Source organism: Stenella coeruleoalba (genome assembly GCF_951394435.1).
Source record: "Stenella coeruleoalba genome assembly, chromosome: 5".
Lineage (NCBI taxonomy): Eukaryota > Metazoa > Chordata > Mammalia > Artiodactyla > Delphinidae > Stenella > Stenella coeruleoalba.
Genome location: NC_137150.1, coordinates 80093138 through 80114865, shown reverse-complemented (window position 1 = coordinate 80114865; position 21728 = coordinate 80093138). Strand labels below are relative to the sequence as shown.

Genomic DNA, 21728 nt, shown 5'->3' with positions numbered 1-21728 from the left:
GTAAATATTTACTGAGCAGAAAACAGAGAAGCAGACAGACAAGGTCTCTGCCATCGTGCCACATGCATAGTAGCAAATTAAGGACACAGAGACATAGTTTATGAAGTTTTGCAATTAAGGTCTAAATTCTGAGTGGTCATGAGAGAATGAAAATTCTCTACAGTTGGAGTAAACCTACCCATACAAAGAACTGTCCATTTGGAGATAAGATATAAATAATACAGAATAAAGAAGTGAATCAATGATTTGACTGTAGGACACATTCCTGTCAGCATCTACCACCCTCAGGTGATACCAAGTGAGAATCCCCTTCATTTGGTGATCCAGCCTCCTGGACCCAGTCTGTGTATTTTCAGTAAAGCAACTCCAACCACATATACTGGAGTGGAGCATATGACCCAAGTTAAGCCAATCAGCATATTCATTCCCTTAGCCACAGTGATTGGTTCAGGGATGGGCAAGTCAATGAGGGCCAAAAAGACTCAATTAATTCTAAGACATTAATCTGGGAACATGAGAGGAATTTTCCTGGTCCCTTTCTCTCTGGAGATGACTGAGAGAGCTGCTGTAGTGAACCTGAGAACAGGTAGGGTCTCATTACAAAGCCAGGCTTGAGGAAATGAGGCCAAAACAAGAAAAAGAATCTAAGCCCTGGTGATACCACGTGAGACCTGGATCAAGCCACACCTTAGGGACTTCCCTGGCAGGCCAGTAGCTAAGACACTGCACTCCCAATGCAAGGGGCCCGAGTTCGATCTCTGGTCAGGGAACTAGATCCCGCATGCCACAACTAAAGATCCTGCATGCTGCAACTAAAAAGATGTGGCAACAAAGATCCCATGTGCCGCAACTAAGACCTGAGGCAGCCAAATAAATAAATAAATATTTTTTAAAAAGCCCCACCTTATCCTTTCCTTGTAGGTGTTTAATCACGTGAAGCAGATACATTTGCATTACGTATTCTGTCGCTTGCAATGGAGAGTGCCCGAACTGAAATGATGACCAAGTCAGAATCAAAACACAAGAAGGAGATGATCTGGGCAGGGTCTAGGCAGAGATATTTCACTAAACCATGCATATTACTGAGGTTATACTTTTGACTAATTTTTAAAAATATATATGGACTAGGGTGGGTTGCACATAGGATATATAAATAAATAAATGAATAATAAGAGTGGTTCTAAAAAGCAGTAAAAGAAGTCCTAAGACCCCTTTCTGTGCCAAGTATCAATCCTGCAGGTGGTGAGGAGGTCCAGGAGACTCCAGAGTCGGAACACTAGAAGCCAGAGCAGTAGATGAGGGGAGCAGTTATTTGCTAAGGGACTTGAACCAATGACTATGTAACAACAACTACTAACATATATTTCAGTATTTTAACACCTTGCAGGGTCATTCCAGTGCACACTGGGGGAAAAAAAAATCAATGCAGTATATGTCCCCACCTTTCCCCGCCACTCAGTTCTCTTGGACCCCCCTCAGTAGCCGGGTAAATGCAGCACCAGAGGTGCCACAGGAGAAAAGCACCAGCTGGATTACAGGGGCCCTTATTTATTCTCTGCTGCATTACCATCTGTCTCACACCTGGCAAGGAAAAGGTGGGGAAATAAAGAAGAGAAAGGGAATGAGAAATTAGAAAGACAAGAGCAATTGATTATTTTATCTTAAAACAAGTCAACCAGAACATACCTCCTCCAGTTCCTAGCAGGCTGCAATTCCATGTAAGAATAAACTTAGTGAGATGGTGATAATGTCACTAGAGGAGCTGCTTAAGCAGAAAAGGTTACGTTGCACTGAAGCAAAAAGCAAGATGTGCTACAAGTAAACCTCAGTGTGGATAATCAGTCCTCCCCAAATTAACAGTTGATTATATTATATCTATAGCATTTTAAAGATAAAGTATTAATAATAAATTCAGACACTGAAAGGCGATAAAATAAACTCAAACCCTCAGACTAAACCATCATTCCTCCTGATCTTGGAAAATTTAGATTGGCTTTTGTGCAATTATTTTTAATCTTCACAGTAGTTTCCAGGACAAGTGAAGGCTTTAGGCCTTCACATTCTAACAGCACAAATAAAATCCTTTCTTATGAGATTTTAAGTCCAATATGCAGGCCAAGAAATTTTTCCAATTGCATTGATCATTTGAACTCTAGAGCTCCTGATCCTGAGGGCACACATTTGCTTCTCATTAACCCCCAAAAAAGTTAAGGATGGTGTAACACTTATTTTAAAGGCTGTCTTCTAAAGACTGACTATGGAAAACATGGCCATTTTCCTTCATTTGAGTACGATTTCTTCTATTTGCATGTAATTTCACAAAATGATTATTTTTACACTGGTTCTGCTTTTAGCCATAACCTTGCAAGGGGTAAAGCAATGTGGGAGGGACTTTGAGAATGTGACATGTTGAACTGGACTCCAATGGAAGGTCACCTTTGGATGTTGGAAGTGACACCATAAGCCCCTTGATGGATCTATGGGAGATCTCACTGGTAATAATCTATACTGACCACTAGAATGGTTTTGTTTATAGACTATTTTCTACTCTTCGTTTCTCCTACTGAAAGGTTTTTGGGGTTTTGTTTTTTGGCTTTCTTTTTTACAGTTTGGAGAAATACATTCTTGTCCACGAGTGCCACTTCTTCCCTTTCAACTCTTATTTCCTATTAAATGCCAAGTGTGAGGCAATGTATCAGATACTTAGAAATGTATAAAACCCAGATTCTCCCCTCAGATTGCTTACAGCATAGTCTTTCTTCCTCCTTATTTTGTACCCTCCCCATCCCAAGTCTGCTAAAGATGAGTATCCTTTCCTCTTCGCTCCTGTCTTCTTTCCTTAGAGAAACCTGCCTTTCCACAGCCTTGCTTATAACGTGTTCTGTTTTCACCTGCCCGAGCTGATTACACAACTGACCCATGTTGGTCTGGGAAGTGTTTCTCTCCCGGAAGGTGGGAAATGGATCAAAAACACAGAGTCTAATTGTGACTGCCTGGAATGAGAACCCAGATGATTCAGGGTGTTGGCTACATCACACCAAAGCAGAAAAGACTGGTCTACAGACATGGACGTAGAGAGACATGCAATGACAGGAACCCAGGAGGTTCTGGAGTAATGAGATAAGGTGCTTGGGACTGCCCTTCCACTCCCACAGGGGGATACACTCCCTGCGGTGGGCCTCTGTGGGATGGATGTCCCCAGTGCCCCTGGATCTTCCCAGTAGATTTTCTCTTACCAGCTTACATTGTACTGAATGGGATTCTGTTCCTTCCTTGTCTAACACACAGCTGGTGGATTTAAGATTACCACAGAAAAAAAATTCCAGCAAGAGATGACAAAAAGAGCACTTTTTGTGAGTGAGAAGTGTGTAGACATCTGAATTTTATTTTAGGTTTTTCCACCAGCATGATAGTGATCAGACGATCCAGATTTTCTAGGAGAGTCATGATGTTTAGAAAATCTCATTCCATTGTCAAAAGGGCAATATTATAAAAATACATAGAGGCAGTGAGTGGTGTGTTGGTAAATGGTAACAACTCTAAGCTCTCCAGCAAATAAAAACCATGCCCTGGTCTGTTATCTTTGCCAATTTCCATGATGTAAATACTTTATCATGGCTGATTTCAAGCTACTAACGTGATATCACCGAACACTGATTTGGGAAGAGATGATAAAAAATCAGCTCCCATGAACCAAATGAACAAGATGGCTCTAGTACCCCACTATGTAGGGCACAAGTTTTGGAATTAGAGAGACAGATTTACAACTTAGCTTTGCCCTATTTTTATTTATGAAGTGGATTTCTGTCTGAGCCTCCCTTATCCATAAAATTTGGATAAAAAATAATAACCTACCCCACAGAGGGTTGCTAGGAGGACCAAATAAGATGCAATGTACCTTGTACAATGCCTGGAGTTATAGATGATCAATTAACAGCAGTGATTATTGTTGTTGTTGCTGCTATTATGATTGTTATTTTCAGATTATGAGTCTCAGTATTAGATTGGAAAACATAGTCCCTGTAGTTATTACCAATTTCCTGAGTGATCTTAAATAAATTACTTCACCTTTATATAAGTCAATATCCTCACTTCTAAAATGAAGTTCTAAATTATCTCTATTTTTGCCTTCAAATTCTAAACTTCTGTAAGGACACAGAGTGAAACTATGTGTATGTGAAAGAGATTGGGGTGTCAGGGAAAAGGGAAGGAAAGTGATGGTTCCTCTAGGGTTGGGTCACCTCCCCAAAGCAAAAAGCACCTCAGGGGTGAAGCCATTAAGCGTGATGCCCAAGGAGGGCAGTTACTCTCTGCCTCTAGCATTTTCAAGAGTGTGTATAAAATGGGGCATCACCCAAAGGCTCAGCCCATGCTTTTTTTTTTTTTTTTTTTTTTTTTTGCGTTACGCGGGTCTCTCACTGTTGCGGCCTCTACCGTTGTGGAGCACAGGCTCCAGACGCGCAGCCTCAGTGGCCACGGCCCTCGGGCCCAGCCGCTCCGCGGCATCTGGGATCTTCCCGGACCGGGGCACGAACCCGTGTCCCCTGCATCGGCAGGCGGACTCTCAACCACTGCGCCACCAGGGAAGCCCCAGCCCATGCTTTTAAGTGAAGCATCTCAATGGCTTGATTAGGAGCAAGAAGATAGATTAAAATGAAAGTAGAGAAGGTACAGAGAAGAGGATGAAGGGTTTTCCTCTTGCCATTTACCCCAAGAGCAAAATAAACACATTATACTAGGGCCAGTGGCTACGCTGAGGACTCTGACCCATTTATTTGGTGCCCCAGGATATGGTGTTATCAGTCTCATTATACATTCCCTCTTTGTTTCCTATTTCATACACACACATACCCTTAGTACATGAGTGTGCACACACAAAAGAAACAGACTAGTCAAATGGCAGCAGATTCATCTGCTCCTTTTGGGAGGGCGGGGGGCGGTGAGGGGAGCATGGGAGTTGATTTTAACCGAAGTTTTAAAATCAATCCAGTTCACTCCAGACCACACTAGTAGAAGCATCTCTGTGCCTTTTTAAGAGAAAGGGGTAAGGGCTTCCCTGGTGGCGCAGTGGTTGAGAGTCCGCCTGCCGATGCGGGGGACACGGGCTCGTGCCCCGGTCCGGGAGGATTCCACATGCTGCAGAGCGGCTGGGCCTGTGAGCCATGGCCGCTGAGCCTGCGCGTCCGGAGCCTGTGCTCCGCGACGGGAGAGGCCACAACAGTGAGAGGCCCGCGTACCGCAAAAAAAAAAAAAGAAAAAAATAGAGAAAGGGGTAAACAAATCAGAGGCGTGACAATGGGCGTTGGGGCGCAAAGAAAAGAAACACTAACCTAAAGGGGAAAGAAAAATACACAGAAAAAAGCCGGCTTTGAAAAAGGAAAAGCAAAGAGGAGATCAAGTAAGAATGAAAAGAGGAAAGAGATTGCAAGCTATGAGAGGAGAGATATGAGGAGATCAAGAAAATGGACAAGAGGAGTAATTGGCCATGGATGAATTTTGTATGGACTTTCTTCCCCAGAGCATCAGGGTTTCCTAAGCCCCAGCAGGGCAGTGGTGAGTTCACTGGTGAATATACAGCGACTCGGAGGGTTGTTCTCTCTGTCTTTGATAGGGACCTAGGAAGTGCAAGGAAACACTGTTTTGTTATATAATTTTACATTCAAATAAACCTAGAAGGCAGAAGAAAGGCAAGCTGCCTGCTGTATCCAATTTACAATCTGAAACGCGGGAGCCAAGTACCCAGAATATTCTGGACAGATTAATCTTTGCCAAGGTCTATATAAAGATGAAGAAATGCAAAATTAAAGTGATTCTGTCACTTAAAATAAAAAGTAATTACTTATGGGAGGAAGGAAACCAAATAGAGTAGCAAGGAAATTCTCTGATTTAGTGAAATTCATAGAAATGAAAAGATTTTCTATAAGATCTGTTATATGAGCTGTAATTTTCCAAGACTGCAGACATGGGATTTGACTGGGACCTTTGATCAACTCTTGTTAAGGCTGTTGCTCCCACTTATCATTGCTAGCACAGGATAAAATGTCCACCTTCATACACAGCCATACTGCCCCATAAAGAAACACTGCCAACTTGTTTGAAATTGGGCCCCAAATTTAGCACCAGATGATTTGAGCCTTGCCTAAACTTATCTCTGGGGTCTGGAAAATAATATTTGTTTACTGCCTAAAACACATCATTTGTGAATGAAATGATCACCCCTGAATCACAACACTATAAAAATGTTCTCTCTCGGTAAAATCAAATGAAGAATTAAGTTCTTTTGCAGCGAACCTGGGACTATCCTTACGGTCAGTTTAACTACTTTGATGGAGTGAGAAGGCACACACGTAAATACAGTTAAAAATAAAGATTTTTTTTTGCCTGAGTTACCCCAAATACTCTGCAACTTCCTTTCTTAGGGTTTAGCTTTCACTTCCCATCTTACTTTGACTACGGGGACCTGTAGGATCTTCTGGCTTCACCTCACACCAGAACATGGATAAGTTACCGATAAGTTATTTGATAAGTTATCAAATAATTGATAAGTTATCAGTTGACAAAATAAGAATTAAAGAAATGGAAATCAAAGAATTAGAGGCAGGAGAAATGAAAAAGTAACAGGCATCTCTTTCATGATAGCCAATAAATCTATTGGCTCAACACCTCAAGCATGTGAGCTAAGCTTTCAGAAAAGATGAAAATGAAGGAGGCTTTCTTGCCCCTCCTTTTCAAATCAGAAACAATGTGCACACAGAAGGATCTGCAAATAGAAATAAGAAAATTCCATTAACGTGATAATGATATCCTGAATGACCTGAACAAACAAAGGAGATTGGAACTTTGGATGTAATCTGTCGATTGGTTTCCTTTTCCAGGTTTTGTGAGCACCTGACTTGAAAGGTTTCAGAAAAGGCTGCTGCTTGGTCAGATCTCTTCCATCTGTCAGAGAATCCCTGCAGGAAAAATTAATTCAATAAAACATCATTTAAATCGTGATGTTAGATTGTTTCCACTTTCCATTAATTAAAAGAATGTATTAAGAGTCAGCCTTAGCCATGCCTTACGCATATTAGAATAGGTGTGAATTGAAGGAAACCTGCCTCCAGCTTGAACTTCCTGCAGCCTGTTTTCTGCCTGAAATAAACCAATGGACCATGGCAGAGCCACTACTGAAATGCTCGTGTACCTGGGAAGGAAGGAGGTGAGGTTAAGTTTTTAACAACTTTGTTTAAATGAGACTCTAAATATCTGTCTCATTCCCAACCCCTGCATGGGACCACAGCTGGCCAGAACTGGGTCTGGTGTGGATATTTCCCTGAAGTGGCTCAGAAGGAGAAGAGTCAGTAAGTAAATTCAAATGAAGTCTTTACCAAGGACTAAGTGGCAAATGAGGGGAGCTGATTTTTATCTTCAAGTCCAGGAGGCCAGCATGAAGGTAGAAACAGGGGTAAGACCACAGAGAGAAGCTGGTAGACAGTGAAGTGATGGACTGGATAAGAGCAAGGGTGAGAGTAAAGTGAGAAGGCTCCAGGGGTCCCAGAGACAGTCAGGAGATAAAGGCTCCATTTTATTTGCCCTGAACCCCATGGGGCAGATGGCCTGGTTCACACTCAGATTTGAGGTAAACAGCTTCCCAAGAGAAGCTGGAAGAAAGTTCCAAGGCAAAAGGAGAAGTCAATTAAAGAACATAATGTGGCAAGAGCAGTCCAGATGTTGGGCATGGTTAGGTGGTCAACGGGAGAGCAATGGGAAGGTCTGTGTGTGGCACAGGCCAGTAGGAGGGGCTGTGTGTGAAGTGCTCTGGTCTCCTGGACACAGAGGATCTATCTGGCCAAGTCACAGAGATACGGATGACTGAAAACCAGAGCAGAAATCATTCTGCTACAAGAGCTGATACAGCACAAGCTTTAGAATGTGGGCTCTCAAGAAAGCCCCCCTGGGCTTCCCTGGTGGCGCAGTGGTTGAGAGTCCGCCTGCCGATGCAGGGGACGCAGGTTCGTGCCCAGGTCCGGGAAGATCCCACATGCCACGGAGTGGCTGGGCCCGTGAGCCATGACTGCTGAGCCTGCGTGCCCGGAGCCTGTGCTCGGCAACGGGAGAGGCCACAACAGTGAGAGGCCCACGTACCACAAAAAAAAAAAGAAAGCCCCCCTGCGTTTGAACCCTGGCTCTGTCACTTACCAACTCCCTGACCTTGGGCAAATAACTCAACCCTCCTCATCTCAGCAATAAGATCAGTATCTGCATCAAAGAGTTGTTATGAAGATCAAATGTACCGGTAAATGGAAAGTGCTTAGACCAGTGCCTGGTACACAATGAGCACTCAATGTTAGCTATTATAATTTCTTATTAGGACACTTGATACTATACTGTGAGAGATAGGAAAGGGATCACAGCTAGGACCCTAGTCACAGGAGCTTACGTTTTTATATTACAAATGCCTAATGACCCAACCCACTTTTGACCTTGGAGCAAACACCTTTACTCTACTTCTCTGCTTTTTCCTTGGTAATTTAATTTCAATAAATTAGAATCTCCCAATTCAAGGTAATATTTTAAATGGGAAATTACAATTTATGTCATTTTTAAGAAACTTGCATTATACAGTATTGTCAATTGATTCGTTGAAACAATTTCATATATAGTTTAAAGACACAAACCTCTTGTGCTGCAATAGTGCTGGAAAGGTTACTGTGCATGCATTTTATCCATAGAACCTTGAAGGACAAAGTATTACAGAGATACCTCCTAGTGTCACCTGCTTTTGTTCAGAAGAAAGGCACAGTCTCTCCCTTGAACATAGGGATTTTCTTAGTAAATGGCTCCTTAAGCCAGTTGGTGATTTGTCCTCCTGCCATATTCCTAGAGGCGGGTCATGGAACACAGCAACCAGCCAGTCTCCCCAGCTCAACCTAAAATTGGACTATTAGCTAAAGCAGTGACACCAGCAAAGGGCCACTGCTACAGACCCCATCCCCAGACAATCTGTGTTCCAACCAGCTCGCCAAGTGATACTGATGCGCTCTCCAGTTTGAGAAACACTAGCCTGGAGAGCTTGACCACAACCTGACCACCTCCAGGAGTAACGAACTTGCCCAAGGTCACAGAGCTGATACGTGGGAGAGCCAAGTGCACTGGACCACATTCTTGCCAGTAAACCACTCTGTTTCACCCTTCTTTGTACCACGTTTTTCAAGGGAGGAGAAAAAAGCTTGGGAAATTAAACTATAGAAAAAGTATCAAATTCCATTTTAAAAGCATTTACAGTAAAAATGGCAATTTTTCTCAGTTTTCTACGACCTAGCATATTCTGACTCCCATGTCAACTAATCAAATATTTCTTCAGAAGCATTTCCAATGCATAAAACTACCAGATACAATCTGCCTTCTCCTAAGAAAATTCAGTACATAAAAATCTGCTTACAAAACAGTTAAATCAGAGTTTTAACTTTACAAAAGAATTTGCCACCTAATTTTTTCTTCCTTTAAAAAACTAGTTTCCTGATACATTTACACAGTGATTTATTTTACAAAATTTCAATACACATGCAAAATTTAGGAGGCACATCAACTGAGATTGTGTTCAGTCTCTCACAGAATTGGATCATTCATTATATTTCTCATTAATTCTCTGTGGTTGTGTTCATCATTTTGCACACATGAAAATTTCACTTAAAATTTCTGGGAGATGCTAGGAGTCACCCCAATCTCTTAAGGCAGGGGCCCTTAAGTCTGAGATGCATCACAAAGAGGCCTACTTAAAACACAGATTGCTGGGCCCTACCTCCAAAACTTCTAACTCAGCAGGCCTGGGGTCGAGCCCAAGTTTGACATTTTGAACAAGTTCTACGGACAGCACTTTGAGGCCCACCGACTGCTTAGGGAATTTCCAGGGTAGAGATAAAGAAAAATTCTCCTACTATATTTTTCTTCAGTTTTCAAACTGTGCTGAGATACATTCTACTGACACTCACTGATTATGATAATTCAAGAAATAGTTCTTTCCTTTATATGTGTATAAATATAAAATTGTATGTTTATACACATAAAATTAAATGTGTATTTTTATTAAATACACATTTAATAAAACCTTATCATCACCCACTGGGAAACTAACTCAGGCCTCAGTTCAGAAAACGAAACAATACCAGATCCTGACCACCCAGCACCTAGTAAACACCCAGATTAAATCAATTGCACAAAGTATCCTCAATAACAGGGAAATGGACTGCCTTTCCTGCTTTGGGGGGATATTTTAAAGAAGTTACCCTTCGCCACCTATTCCCATTATGTCTGAGAAGGTTAAGATAGGGAGGTCTCTAGCTATCAGCATCTTGATGACCAGATTCTCCACAAAGCTACACAATTCAAAAAGAGATGCTGAAAGTCAGTCATTAAACTGAATAATCTCATTAAGGATAGCTGTTATTGAGCACTTGCTATATTCCACATATGATTGTCTCATTTCATCTTCATGATGTTCCTGCTCAATGAAAGAGGATTAGCCTATTTTGCAGATACAGCCAACAAGACTGGGAGGGGTTGAGCCAGGACTTGAATCCAGGTTGTGAGACCCCAAAGTTTAGGATCTTTCTTTTACTCTGTGTTGACTATCATATAAAACAAGGCTTCAATTTTCCCATTTATCAGAGAATAAATGAGTGTAGAGGCTCTGAAGTCTCCTTGGCTTAGAGGTGTTTGACAGAGAACTCCCATGGATTTTAAGGGCATATCAGTTTTCTATTGCTGTGTAACAAATGACCACAAACTTAGCAGTTTAAAATCATACTCATTGGGCTTCCCTGGTGGCGCAGTGGTTGAGAGTCCGCCTGCCGATGCAGGGGACACGGGTTCGTGCCCCGGTCCGGGAAGATCCCACATGCCGCGGAGTGGCTTGGCCTGTGAGCCATGGCCGCTGAGCCTGCGCGTCCGGAGCCTGTGCTCCGCAGCGTGAGAGGCCGCAACGGTGAGAGGCCCGCATACCACAAAAAAAAAAAAAACATACTCATTTATTAGCTCACAACTCTGTACCTCAAAAATGCAGGCAGACTCCACTGGGTTCTCTGCTCAGGGCATCACAAGACTGAAATCAAGGTATCAGTCAGGCTGGGCTCTTACACAGCCACCTAGGGAAAGAATCAAGTTCCAATCTCATTCTTGTTGTTGGCAGAATCCAGTTCCTTGTGATCGTGGTACTGAGGTCCCTACTTTCTTGCTGGTTGTCAGCTAGGGGCCTCTTAACACCTTCTAAAGATCACCTCCATTCCTTGTCACGTGCTCCTCCCATCTTCAAGCCAGCAACAGTGCATCAGATCCCTCTGGTGCTTACATCTTTCTGACTTCCTCTTCTGCTGCTAGCCAGAGAAAACTTTCTACTTTCTAAGGTTTCATCTGATAAAGGTCCACCCAGATAATCTCTGTATTTTGAGGTTAGCTAACGTGGGGGTTTAATTACATCTGCAAAATCCCTTCACTGCAAATACAAATACAAATACTAGATTAGTATTTGATTGAATACCCAGGAGATAAAAGTCTTTTGGGAGTGGGGACAGGGGATTATCTTTAGCATTCTGCCTACCCCAGAGGGCTAGAACTGTACTCAACTCCCAAAGGTCAAAGATTCCCAAACTGTACATGTTATCATATCCCCGTCTATACAGGGAACTTAGGGACTGTTTTTCTACCTCCAGACAAAAACCTTGCGATTTGTCATGCTCCCCTGCTGCATCATGGCTATTGACCAGCACTGTCCCTCAGGTGAAACCCTGCTCTGAGGAGGGGCCAGGATTGATTCACTATCCAATGGATATTCATCCAAATTCTAACTCGAGAATCAGCCAATGAGACAAATGTCCAGGTTACTGAAGAAAATCATTTTCTCACGGATCATGTCCTTGAGTGATTATTTTACCTATTTGTTTTTGTGCAGACATGGTTGTTAGGGAACCTTTGACTGAAACTACCAGCCTCGGTCAGGCAGGGTAAAAACTGCTTGCCTGAGTTTCTCACACAGGAGGTCCTGGTAAAGAACATGGTGCTGCCATGGAAAACTAACCAGGAGAATTCCGGGAGGGGCCAAAAGAGGGAGGAGATGACCAACCTCCCAGAATCCATCACGCTGGAATCCATCTTGGCTGAGAGATGCATGTGCCACCAGGAAGGACGCTGAATCACCAAATATGGGCACAAGCAAGAGGAGTGGCCAGAGACAACCCGGAAACTAACCCCATTACAATAAAATCTGAGACTGCGAGCCATGTGGCAGAGCAGTCCTCCTGGGTTCCCTTACCCGGCTGCTCTCTGTCCCAGTGCCCCTTCCCAATAAAGTCTCTTGCTTTGTCCACACGTGTCTCCTTGGACAATTCATTTCCGAGTGTTAGACAAGAGCCCACTCTCGGGCCCTGGAAGGGGGCCCCCTTCCTGTAACATAATCATATTCTCCTACTAGACTGGGAGATCCTTCAGGAAAAGAACTGCATCTTAAAAATTTTTGTGTTCATCAAAGTGCCTAGCACAGAGCCTGATGTTCAGAAGATACTCAGTAGATGTTTGATGAATTCAGTTAGATACTTGACATTAATTAGGCCATAGGGAACATTGCTTACTACTCACTATGTGTTCATTGAACTTTATTTTCCTTTGCTTTCCCTCTGGATAAAAATTAGAGAAGAAGGCTTAAATTGAAAAATGAAAACCTATAGCTGTTGTCAGTATAATCACTCCAGGTATATGGTGAGTGCTTACGATTGTAAGGGAGAGGGATGACTGATAGTGTTAATAGTGTTTCCTTTACAGTTCATATGTAAGAATCTTAGGACTGCACGTTTAAACCTTTGTAAGGACAGTTCAGCTATTCATTTTTAGTGTCAAAAAATAGGGCTTGGTTATTTTCTTGTCAAGGAACTTATAACATTTGAATGAGAACCAGAGAATTTCACCTATTACAACTATTAAATAATTTGGGGTCTAAAGTCCATAAAGAACTCCCTGGCTGACTACAGAGGGATGCTGCTTTGAAGATGTAGCATATCCCATGGAAGAAACAAGGGAGCTTAAGCTTGAGCAGCCTACAATGAATCAAATATTCTACTGGCTCTCAAAAATTCGCTATCGTGTGGCCATGGTCCAAATGTTTGTGTCACCCCCTAAATTCATATGTTGAAATCCTAACTCCCAAAGATGAAGTGGGGCCTTTGGGAGGTGCTTAGGTCATGAGGGTGGAGCCCTCATGAATGGGATTAGTGCCCTTATAAAAGAGGCTCCAGAGAGATCCCTAGCCCCTTCCACCTTGAGAGGACACAACAAGAAGAATGCAGCCCAGAAGAGAACCCTCCCCTAACAACGCTGGCACCATGATCATGGACTTCTAGCCTCCAGAACTGTGAGATATAAATTTAAAACTTTGTTTATAAGCTACCCAGTCTCTGATATTTTGCTGCAGCAGCCTGAACAGCCTAAGATAAAAAATGTATGAGCGTATTTGCTGCTCCAGGGAGGTGGAAGGCAGCATGGTTCAGGTGCCTTTGGAGCCAAGTAAACCACCCACCTGTGATGTAAATCCCAACTCTGCTGATTACTAACCACTAGGCTTTGGTGATGGAACTTAACACTTTAGGACATTGGTTCCCTCATCTGTAAAATGGGCACAATAACTGTTACCCTTTTAAAATTATTATAAAGATTGGAAATAATGTAAATAAATTATGTGACACAGTAATTCTCTCAGTGGTAGCTACAATTATGATTATTTTAAGATACCTTTCACCAATTCTTAAAAGACTCTCCCTTAAATGTGAGACAGAAATTGAGTTTTTCCTCTTTCCCAGTGCTGGGTTTAGACATCACTTTCCTCCATACTCACAATTTCTCAAACTTTCAAATTCATAGAAAAAAAATACAGAACAAATTTTTAAGTAGTGATGACTGTGCATGTGAGATACTTGTGCAACAACACATTTTCTGTGTGTGCTATACGTTACACTACATCGAGATGGAGGCAGGTAGAGGACATTTGTGGCAGGGTTTTTCTGCCTCATTTTGGTACGCAGCACACGTGAAAGAATAATAATGGTCATCAGGAACGACTACTGCATATATACTCTACATAAAAGAAAAATCCAATTGGTGTTACAGAGCTCCTGGTCTTAGAATCTCTGTCTGCTTCAGCTGATATATAGTGTAAATCTAAAACTTATTTAAAAACCTGTCTGGGTAAGACAGATTTTAATTAATCTTCTCTTAGTTTTTATACTATATGGTACCTGGAAGATGCGAGATCAATCACCGTCACATTGTAATGTCGAGTTGTGAGACAGAAAGATAAATGAGCTATCAAGCTTAGCATTTTGATAGCTAAGTTAATTTAACGAGCTCCAGAACACACTCTAGATTGGTAGATAAAGTTGTGAGGTGAGGCACTGAATGTGATAACTGTGAGTGCGGTATGTTATTAAGAAAACAAGAATTTGCTAGTTCCTCTCTGTCCTTTATGGAAATTTAAATCCAGGATCAAAAAGGTGTAGCTGGGTGATGAGGTCATATTGCTAGTTCTGTCAGACCAATTAAGACAGCTTTATTAATTCAGACTTTTAATTGAGCACTGTGACAAGGTCCTAGCTGAGCTGAAGTTTCCTTATGTAGTATGCATGAAGAAAAGCTTGGCCAAGCAAATTAAACTCAATTTATGCTTAAGGGCAGATCTTGAGTAGAATCTGTTTCCTTATGGGGCCTACCAGAATTTTGTAAAATCATAAACTGTACTTCAAATTCTGTTTTCTCAATTATAGGAACTTCGAACTGATTCTTGTCCTTGGAAGAAAGGATACCCCATGCCAGGGATACCCATTTATACAATGATGTTTCAAATAGCAAGAAGGATAAGAATAAAACTTCTAGCCTGGCTTCTCCAAACTACCAGTCGAAATTGTAACGAAACTTCAAACAAAAGAAAAATGCTTCAGAAGTATTCTGAGAAGTATTCAGATATGCTAATCACAGCTATTAAGGAATATCAACTTTGGAATGTCACATCTATCCAAATAAGCAACACTAAATGGAGCAATTTTGAAAGGTTCTCCCTTCCTTAAAAGATAATGAAATGAAATTGCTATAAGGCAAAACCTCAACCTCCACCAAGCTCCACACTTACCCAGCCCCAATCTAAGCTATGCCAGAGCCTTCTTTCAACTTCTTTTCATTCATTTGTTCATTCACTCTTTAATAAACATGTATTAAGTCCTTACTACATACAGTAATCCCTAAGTATCTGTGAGGGCTTGGTTCCAGGACAGCTGCTACCTACTCCCTACAGATACCAAAATCTGCAGATGCTCAAGTCCCTTATATAAATGGATGCATCCCTAGATATGGAGGGTCAACTGTATAGTTGCAATGTTAGTTATTAGCGAGTCACAATTCATGTCACCAAAAAGTCGCAGAGAAATGTGCAGTTCGTTACAAAATGGTGTGTGTGATGCTTAGTTTTATGTGTCAACTTAACTGGGCCACAGGTGCTCAGATATCCAATTAAACATTCTGGGTGTGTTTATGAGAGTATTTCTGTGAGAGATTAACATTTGCATTGGTAGTCTGAGTAAAGCAGATTGCCCTCCCAATGTGGGAGGGGTGGGGTGGGCCTCATCCAATTGGAGACCTGAATAGAACAAAAAAGAGCAATAAGGGAGAATTCTCTCTCTCTCTGGCTGTCTCTGACTGAGGGTATCTGTCTTCTGTTTTCAGGCTCGGACTAGGACTGGAATTTATACCTTTGGCTCTCCTGGGTCTCGAGCTTGCCTCCTGCAGGTCTTAGGACTTCTGAGCTTCCATAACCACATAAGCCAGTTCCTTATAATAAAAATATATACCACACACATTTTCTCTGGAGAACCCAGACTAATACAGTATGTAGGTGAGAACTACAACAACTGAGCCCGTTAGCTATACGATTACAAGCAAGACCATCTTGTGATTCACTTAACACTCCCTTATTCGTCTACAACCTTCCCTCACTGACATCAACACTTGCCTTCAGAAATCGATTAATTCAAAGATTCACCCACTTCTGATATTCTACCCTAAGAACTTCCGACCCCAACTCATATACAATCAAAAGCATCACTTCCGCTGCGAACATGGCGCTGCCAGTGGCGCGGAGCATGCGGGCCACGGTCTGCAGCCTGCGCGCCATCTCTGCGCCCAACGCGCCCTGCCCGCCACGGCCTCGGAGACTGCGGGAGGGCGCCGTCCAGGCGCTGCGCACCGGTCCCGTTCTGCTGTTGGGTCGTAAATTCACAGACAAACATGAATAGGTAACAACAGAAAACGGTGTTGCAACAGTGGGAATCAGCGATTTTGCACAGGAAGCTTTGGGAGATGTTGTTTACTGTAGTCTGCCTGAAGTTGGGACAAAAGTGAACAAACAAGAGGAATTTGGTGCTTTGGAAAGTGGGAAAGCTGCTAGTGAACTCTCTTCTCCTCTATCAGGAGAAGTAACTAAACTAATGAAGCTCTAGCAGAAAATCCAGGACTTGTCAACAGATCTTGTTATGAAGATGGTTGGCTGATCAAGATGACACTCAGTAACCCTTCAGAACTAGATGAACTAATGAGTGAAGAAGCCTATGAGAAATACATAAAATCTATTGAGGAGTGAAAATGGAACCCCTAAACTAGTTTGAAACAACTTAATCTAGAATAGTTGTCTTAAATTAGTGGTGGATAGATTTTTAAAAAGCAACTTTTAGCAAAAGAAACTACTTGCAATAATGTTGCCTGAAGAAAATACCCCTTAACTTCCTAATGATTTCACATAAACACTATGCATCTTTTTCACAACAGCCTGTGATTTTTAGGCTAGTCTCCAGTTATAATATTCAGAATTCCTGAAATTATCTGTGGTAAAACTAGTTATAAAAATTATGTAATTCAAGGATAACATTGTTATCTTAACCTTATATAATATTGTAACTTGCTTACAGCCATCCCCGGATTTGGGTCAAAATACTCAATGAACTTGCCACTGGAAATAAATGGCAGTGGAGAAAAGTTTGTTAGTTGTATAGTGTCCAGTGAAGAACGTTACTCTCTTAATTTTGCAATATACTGTGTTTGCTGGTGCTATTTTTATACAGTGAAGCAACAGCCTTGCAGGAAAATAAGAAACAGTTTAGTAATAAAATATTCAACTTCTTAAAAAAAAAAAAACACAACATCACTTCCCTAATGTGCTTCCATTTCAAAGTTGCCTGTGTGGTATTCTCCTTTATGGCAGTAAGTCACTAAACCTCACTTTTGCTTATATCATAATAGGTTTCTTCAGTTAAAGAGAGAACTCTATATGTTTCAGGGTAGAGATGATTATTTTCACAAATGTATTAATGTTCAGAGCTCAAAGTCACTCTAGAAGCATTCTAATCTAACTCTCAAAATTTACTATCCTGTATAAAGGTAAGATGATCACTCAAAGTCATCCAGCCAGTTGGCTACTTTGCCACATGAGAACCCATATCTTGAGATTCCAACAAAAACAAGCTCCCTTGCTTTCATATCAAGTGTACTTAGAAAAATGCTAAAAAGATGTTCAGCTTTAAACCAATCTCTGATTAATTAAACAAATCTTTCTAGTTGTACTTTTACAAATAAAATGTTATTGTTTTCCAAAACTTCCACCAGGTGAAGTGTTAATTCACACACACACACACACACAAACACACACACACACACCCACCACACACATTCTATTTTAGCAGGAAGTGGCAGGATAGAACCCCTGCATTTGACATATATGTGTGTGTATGTGTATGTGTGTCACTATGATCATAAATTTACATAAAGGTTTTATAAGCATAGATATTCATATAATGTTGTTCAGTTTTGGTTTTACTAATATTCAGTGAATAAAAGCTTCAACTCCTAGTTTTAAATCTAAAATCTAAGCCTAAAGAATAGTCATTTTGCTGGGAGGTAGAAGTGGATAACGGTTAAGAACATGGACTTCAATATTAGCTACACTCAAGTTCAAACCCCAGCTCTGCTACTTGAAAGAGAATTCTTAAGGCTCCCTTTGTAACCATAATCTCTTAATAAGTGTAGAATGACGAAAAATAAAAGAAGACGGCCTCTTATGTTAGGATAGTCTCTCCAGGATTGAGGACAGGGAGCAGGTAGCAGATACTGCTGGAAGTAAAATCATAGTGACTATATTTAGATCTGATATATTTTAATATCATTAATAAAATATACCTCTGTATTATTCAGCAAGACCTACCTAAAAGAATATTTTTATTCCTAAGGGCTAACAAACCCTTAAAATCAAAATCCTGTTTCTAGCAAAAAGATAAAACAGTTGAACAAATAATTGTTGCCCCTATTCCTTCTACTGCATCTTGGCAGGAAATAACAATGCCAGCAAGCAGTTCTTGCTTCCTTGTAACAGCCTTGCAGGAGATGGACCAATCAGGGTCTGCTCTGGTGTGACGGACAGGAGCTGGTGGGACAGGGTATGCAGTGTGCTGATTACTATGACTGGTCTGAACCTGATCACAGACAGGATTACCCTTACACATCTCCACGGTTCACGCAACTCCTAAGACCAAACAGTAAGCCTCTGATTCTCCCAGAAAAAATGAAAGCATTAGAGCCAAAGCATAGTTCAAAACTAGCCATAAATATCACATCTGACTCAAGCTACCTCTGTCCCCAAGAAAAAAAAAAAATTCCCAGATATTAAAATTATGCTATCCTCAGAAGAATGGAAGAGATGAATAGTTGGTACCACTTCCAAAACTGTTCACAGTATTCAGAGAAGAGGCCTCTTTTCTTTTTTTCTTTTCTTTTTTTTTCTTTTAGTGGTGGAGTGAACTAATTACAGAATTCATTTAGCATTACCACTTCCCAGCTCTGGACTGAGAGGATGCATATGTGTGTGTGTGCATGAGCGCACTTGTGTGTATTTTGGAGAGGAGTGTTTATTTTTAGTACCCCATTCTGGGGTTCTCTGATGCAGTGTGGGTGTTCAAACATGGTACCTTCTCAAGTGTAGTTCTTTCAAATAGAGCCAATGCTGGAAAAAAAAAAAAAAAACATACCTTGAGTATGTTATAGAGCCTCTCTGAGCCTCAGGTTCCTAATCCCTATACTAGGGAAGAAAAATTAAATTAAATAATGAATAAAACATGCTGGGACTTCCCTGGTGGCGCAGTGGCTAAGAATCTGCCTGCCAATGCAGGGAACACGGGTTCAAGCCCTGGTCCAGGAGGATCCCACATGCCGCGGAGCAGCTAAGCCCATGCACCACAACTACTGAGCCTGTGCTCTAGAGCCTGTGAGCCACAGCTACTGAAGCCCACGTGCCTAGAGCCCGTGCTCCGCAACAAGAGAAGCCACCGCAGTGAGAAGCCCATGCACCACAATGAAGAGTAGCCCCTGCTCATCGCAACTAGAGAAAGCCCGCATGCAGCAACGAAGACCCAAGGCAGCCAAAAGTAAATAAATTAATTTTTAAAAACATGCTTAACACAGGGTCTAACAGATAGTATGCGTTTAATAAGTTGTAATCGTTACTTATTTTATTCCCCCAAAGGCTTTTGTTTTATGAAAAACATACCCATTTTGCAAATTATATAATATTGTCACCAAGGATGATTTAAACCAGGTTTTATAATCACAATTCCAAATTTAAACTTGAACAATGAAAAAGATGAGATGACTAAATGAAGCAGTATTTACCCTTCTTTTACCCTGTTGTAGAATACAAACAGTTATAAAAACCTTTGTACTTTATCTGTATGTAATTGGATATTGCTAATTTCAAATGACTTTTATTTATTCATTAAGGTAGTTTGTTATCCTGCCTGACTTTGTTAGTGATTAATTAATTGCAACTACATTGGGGGAAAACAAAAGTTCACCTTACAAGCATGTCAAGATCATCCCCAGTTCCAACCTTTCTGTACATCTGATTCTCCAGGACAGTGTTCCCTGCTCCTTCAGACAGAGGATAATGGACTAAACCCAAGAAGCACTGGGTCTTCAGCCTTTGACATCCTATTCCCCACTACTCACACCCTAGGCCCAGCCTTCAAAACCCAATATACCGAGTAGAGTGACAGGTGAGTTATAGGACCCAGTCGTGATCTCCGTGTCTACTCCTTCCTACCTTAATGATATTCAATAACTGTAGATGTTCATGATCAGACTGGCCTGCCCCGCTTTTACTCATAAAGTGGATCCTCAATAGAGACATTTTATTCTCCATCTACTCAGAACTAAACCCTCCCTCCCCTGATGATTGGACTCATCAGGAACTCTGTGAAGCTAGGCCTCTCTCTGCTCCAGGTACCCCCCAGGGAGAAAATGTTCAAAATCACTTTGCCCAGACTGTTGAGGAAAATGCCATTCAAATGCCTAATCAAAAGCACAATAAGCACCGAGCTACCTTATAACTTTCATGCTGTTGTAGGAAAAAAGTTAGATTAGTTTGACAAGATTTGTTCTTTTAAGGGTCATTTTGATTTTCCCCCACTACTCTGTAATCCCTCTCAGACTTTGAAAATTAATCCTCCTATTATTCTCGTATTTCTAGATATGAATTTTATGCTGTCTGGTTTATGGCATCTGGTATCATGGGCCTCTCAGAGTTTTCAGAAGGTTTTGTTTCAGTTAATTCCTTAAGCATCGCAGGATTCAAGTCACTGTGTCTTGTAACTTATTTTATTAATCCTAAGTGTACCTTAAAAGAAAAGAATAGAAATTAATGAAAATAAATTAGCATTTTTGAGTACAAAAGATACCTTCAAGGGCACTCTCATTTCTTGAAAGTGACTTTGCATTGTATAGTAATTAGTACTGGAGTAGAGAAACAACAGAATGGCCTAGATTCCCTCAGAAATGGATGGTGTCTCTTTTTACCATCCATAGATGGGGCCACATTAACCACGGACTGTAGAGGTTTGAAGCCAAAGATGCAGTCCGGATGTTAGAAGTTGGTGTTGGCCGTAAGCAAGAGCTGACAAGCACCCCTACAAGGCAAACCATAGCTGAACTCCAAACACCCCTCTCCAACTCTGGTGCTCCCACATCAGTCTACATCACGATCACCTTTCACCTGAACCATTACAACAGGCTCCCAACTAGTCTCTCGGCTTCAACTCTCAGTCCTTACCATAAACCATACCACCACACGAATCGTATCATGTTACTCCCCTGCTTAAAAACTTTTGACGGCTTCTCATTACCACCAGAAAAAAATACAAGTTCTTTACGTAGTGTGTAAGGCTATGTATAAGGATCTGCCCCACACCTATTCCAACCTCCCCTAGTACATAGGTTCTGCTAATGCAACACATGGATTCCTAAAATGTGCTATAGAATAAAAAGCATGCAATAAAAGCCACAGAGTTTATGGAAAACATGGGGATAGGGTCACAACACTCAAAAATGTCATCAGTGGTACATTAAATAAAGGTAAGAACTTAATAAAAATGGTGGCACAGTTTTAATTACACATTTTAAATGGTTAAGAAATACATATATACTACAATAAATATTGCACTTCACCCTAGAAAGACTAGAAGTTTGCTTGTAAAAGAGGATGCCAGAAGAGTTGCAGCTTGTGAATTATTAAGTAGTAGAAGGAGCGTTACCTGAAATCTGAGGAAAGGGTATAATACCTGATGGATGGAAGGGTGTGACTCATACACACATGGTGAATTGAGGCAGCTGGTAACTGT

At 41.3% G+C, this 21728-nt stretch overlaps 1 pseudogene across 1 annotated transcript; it reads left to right on the top strand.

Moving 5' to 3' along the window:
• The first annotated feature begins 15131 nt into the window (after positions 1-15131).
• LOC307186514 (glycine cleavage system H protein, mitochondrial-like) lies at positions 15132-16968 on the top strand (annotated as a pseudogene). Its single transcript has one exon. The product of its transcript is annotated as a glycine cleavage system H protein, mitochondrial-like (transcript).
• Positions 16969-21728: the final 4760 nt, after the last annotated feature.